Here is a 4,186-nt window from a genome sequence, read left to right as displayed (position 1 = left end):
CAGTGCCAGCCCCTAACCCCAGAGCAGTGGGGGAGCATTCGGCCTGACCCCGGGCTAGCTGTGGGGTCAGGCCTGATGGTCCAGACACTCAGTACACCCTTGCCTTCCCTCTCCAGCCTGGTGCCAGGTCTCAGCCTCCAGTGTCCTCCTGGCCCCCAGCTTGGGCCATCCCCAGTGCTGGACTGCATGTAGCTGACCAGGGCAGGTGAGTGCAGGATTGTAGGGGGGTGTGGGATGGCTGTGCTGGGGGCAGGGCATAGTACCCTCGATCTGTTCCATGGGCTGTGGACCCCATGGAGCTGGGCCCAGCCAGGGATCCAGATGCCTGGGTTCCCTGCTGCCCCAGCAGCTGCTGTCTCACAGTGTCTTTAGCTGGGAGCCCTGGGCTGGGGGGATGCTGAGGCACACCAGTGGGTGAGTGGGAGCCCAAACTGCAGCTTCCCCCTTGGGTGGGAGGGGCAGGGTGAAGGGGGGTGGCTATAGGTCCTGCACTCTGCAGGGATCTCCCCTCCCAGCTTGCCCCCTCCCCGGGTCCCAGCAGCTACCCCCTGGCACTGGAGTGACTGCAGTGGGGTCATGACCCTCACGCCAGGTGGTGGTTGCATTTGGGGGGTGTGGGGGTGGAGATCAGGTGGATCTAGTCCTGCTAGCAGTGTAGGGGCAGTAATCAGGGAACCATGAACGGGGACCCAGTAGGAAGTGGGGTGAATCGTGAGCTGGACAGGCTCGGGGAATCAGAGGAGACAGGGGCAGAACTGCCCTGTGGAGACTGCCACCCTGTGGCAGCTGGGCGGGGGCTCCAAGGAGGCGAAGCCCAGTCCTGGTTCATGGGCACTGGGGCAGTTTGGCACTGCACAGACCAGCATCCCCCATCCTGCCACCCCAGTGCTACTGCTGCTGCAGTCTGGGCTGGTAGATCAGTGGCAGGTGCATGCTTCAGACAGGTAAGTGGGATCCCGCAAGTCCCAGGCTGAAGCAGGGGCTGGAGTGACTCCACCTGCCAGGGCTAACGCTGGTCCTGATGCCTCTGGAACTGCCTGGCCCTCCTCCTCCCCCAGGCTAGCTGGGTGTGCACACATCTCCCCCCACAGCGCTAGGGGGGCTGCACTTGTTGCTTGGCTCAGTGCAACTTGTCTGACCGGTTTGCAGCTCCGGGAAGGAGGAGGGGAGCCAGCCGGGGTCTCCTCCTGTGTGCTGCTGGGAGTGGGCTGGGAGCCGGGCCCCGTCTGGGCAGTGATCAGGGATCCCCTGGGCTGGACTGGACTCCCCAGGATTGCGGGGGGGTGGGGGGGCAGCTGCTACTGTCAGCAGCTGTGCATGGAACAGAGTGGAGTGAGGCTCCAGATTTAGGCCAACAAGGAAACACTGGTCACCTGGGCCAGGGTGGGGAGAAGTGGGGTACAGGCAGCGCTGGGGAAATGAGCCCAGGAGAGAGTCCCAGGGGGAATGGGGTGGAAATCCAGAGCTGATCCTAGGAGCCCTTAGGAGCCACTAGAGGGTGGGGGGAAGCATCCCAGGAGCTCGGAGCCACAGATTGGACATGGCGGTTTGGCACTGGGCTTGGCAGGTGCTTGGATGATGTCCCAGCTCAAGGGCTTTGGGGGTGGAGCTGGTTTGTGGTTATGGGGAATTTAGGCCAGTGGTTCCCAACCTCCTTAGACTCCAGCCCCTCCCCGATGGCTCATTAGCATCCATCCAAAGCCCCCCTCAACCAGCTCTTCTGTCTCGCTGAGTTTTTGACGACAGAAAAATATTACAGTGCTTCTTCTGCAGTGAAGCGCCTGCAGGGGCCACATCGGGTTGGGATGTTGTTGATGCTCTGGGTTTCTGTCAGAAATCTCCCAGCTTCTCTTGTCTGTATGTCTGTGATCCTGAACCATGCTAGTATTGGGGGCACCCTGAACTGGAGCTCACAGCACCGGGTTGAGAATAGCTGCTGTTGGCCATTGAAGGATTTCATAGCAGGTTCTGTATGACAAACCCAGTCATTGGGGTCAGGAGAACAGGACAGCAGATTGTAATGGGGGTCTTTGGGCTCGGGTTTCTGGGCCTTTATGGAGGCCAAACCTGTTAGGTTACAGTAGTATCAGCCTGCCAGCCGGTGGCTTCCTCTTCATTTTCCATCAGCAGCAGATCTGCGCCCCCATGGGATAAGTCTATGCATAGTGCTGTCTCGAGGGACAAGGCACCCTGCAGCCCTAGGTGCCAAGGCCAGGTTGGCACCTGGACAGCCAGACACTGGGCTAGGGCCTCCCAGGGCAGGGTTCCTCTGGTAGCAGGGCTGTGCTGGGCCTGTGGGACCCTGTTGCTGGCACCCAGGTGGGGTGCGGAGGAGGTTTCTGTGGGTACAAGGTTGGCTGCAGGATGGAAGCAGGTCTGCCCTCGAAGCTGATGAGTTATAGGAACAGGCTGGGGACCTGGTGGCTGAGGCAGTGTGTCAGGATCTCCAGCGAGCACCCAGATCCAGAACAAGGCCATTCAGCAGCCGTCAGTGCAGACGAAGCTGGCCAAGAGCAGAGGTCCAGGCTGTGCGACAGGGGCAGGTGCTTCCAGGGGGTGATTCCTGCCAGGGTCTCCCATGATCTGATTAGAGCTGGAGCTTCCTGCTTTTTTTCCCCAACATGACGTAATGTCATTAATTTAATTTTCGTGAAATATCCTCTTAAAATCTCCCAGATTGCTTTCAGTAGTCACCGGGAAATTGATGCTGATTCCAGTAGACTCCCGGCCAGTCCAGGAAGGTTGGCAAACTTAATCCTAGCGCTAAAGACACCAGGCCCTAAGGGAAAGCTGAGAGCCTCTGGCTTGAGTTGCATCTGGGCTGATGCCTGGAAACTACCCTTTGGCAGGGAGCAAGGGCAGCAAACTGCAGTCCTTGTCAGGGGGATGCCAAGGGGGCAGCCTAACTAAGGGCTGCGGGGAGGCAGTAGCAGGCCTTGAACCCCTAGATAGGGTGAAGAGGAATGGTCTTTTCCTCCCCCTCCAGATGCCTTTTGGTTTGCTGGCAGCCAGGGGGATGCTGTGCTGTCTCAAGGAACTTGGATTTGCAGTGGTGAGGCAGAGTCCAGGGCTGGGTTTCTCCCTACACTCTAGCGTCCGTGGGCCACATGCACTGATGCTCCCTCTCATAGGGCCATCAGGTGTCTGAGGCAGAGTTGTGGGTGTAACTCCCATTGGGGATTTTACAGCGGAGCCCACAGCTGGGCCAGGCAGGGGCTGGTGGCCATGAACATAGGAATGTCACAGATGCATGGGGGCTCCTTCTGTCCATCCTGTGGCCATGGCACTGAGAGCAGCTGTGATGGTGTGCTTGCCCCGACCACATCCTGGCAGTGGGATTGGCCCTGGTGTGACTTGGCTATCACCTGGGAGGGGTGCACTACATCATCACAGGGTTTCCACCCTCCAGGGAGCAAGTACAAGCTGAGAAGTGGCCTCATGCTTGTGTTGGGATTCTAACCTAGAGGGTCCTAGTTGGAGGGTCTTGCCACCCTGCTCCAGGTCAGACTGATGCTGCATTTGGGATCAGGAAGGAGTTTTACCTCATGGTCATTTGGGCAAGGACATGGGGGTTTTGCTTTCTTCTGTAGTGGGGGCATGGCCTCTGCCTGGGATGTCTCAAAGCCAGTTTAACACCCCTTGCAGCTGAAGGACACTGACAGCCCTTGGCCCCTGGCTTTACCTGGGGCAGGTTTGCGGGATCTAGGTGTCCTGGGGCAATAGGCCTTGTTTTGTGACAGGGTCAATTGCATAGGTTTAGGATAGGTTAGAGTGGGGCTGGCCAACCTGCACTATGGGAACTACTTGGCAGCCTGGACAGGAGACAGGCAGCACAGGGCACAGTGCAGGGAGCAGAAAGCAGAGCAGTGGATGGTGCAGGGCAAGGGGATAGGAGTGGCCCTTGATAGGATGCAAAGCTAATTTGCAGCCTGCCTGCCAAGAAGACTTGACCTCACACTGGGTTGGACAAGGATGGGTCTGGGCTGGCTCAGGCAAGGCTGATCCTGCTTGGAGTAGGGGGCTTGACTAGACGTAGCCCCCAGGGTCCGGCCAGCCCAGCTTCTCGACGGTTCCAAGTCTCCTTGACCCCCTGCTTTGTGGCTGGCCCATGTCATGGGCACTGAGGAAGCACATCCGAACATAGGCTCCAACTTTTATTTTTGTAGGGGGCGGGGTGGGTGGTGGT

Source organism: Alligator sinensis, unplaced genomic scaffold (genome assembly GCF_000455745.1).
Source record: "Alligator sinensis unplaced genomic scaffold, ASM45574v1 scaffold1509_1, whole genome shotgun sequence".
Lineage (NCBI taxonomy): Eukaryota > Metazoa > Chordata > Crocodylia > Alligatoridae > Alligator > Alligator sinensis.
This window is presented reverse-complemented; position numbering follows the sequence as displayed.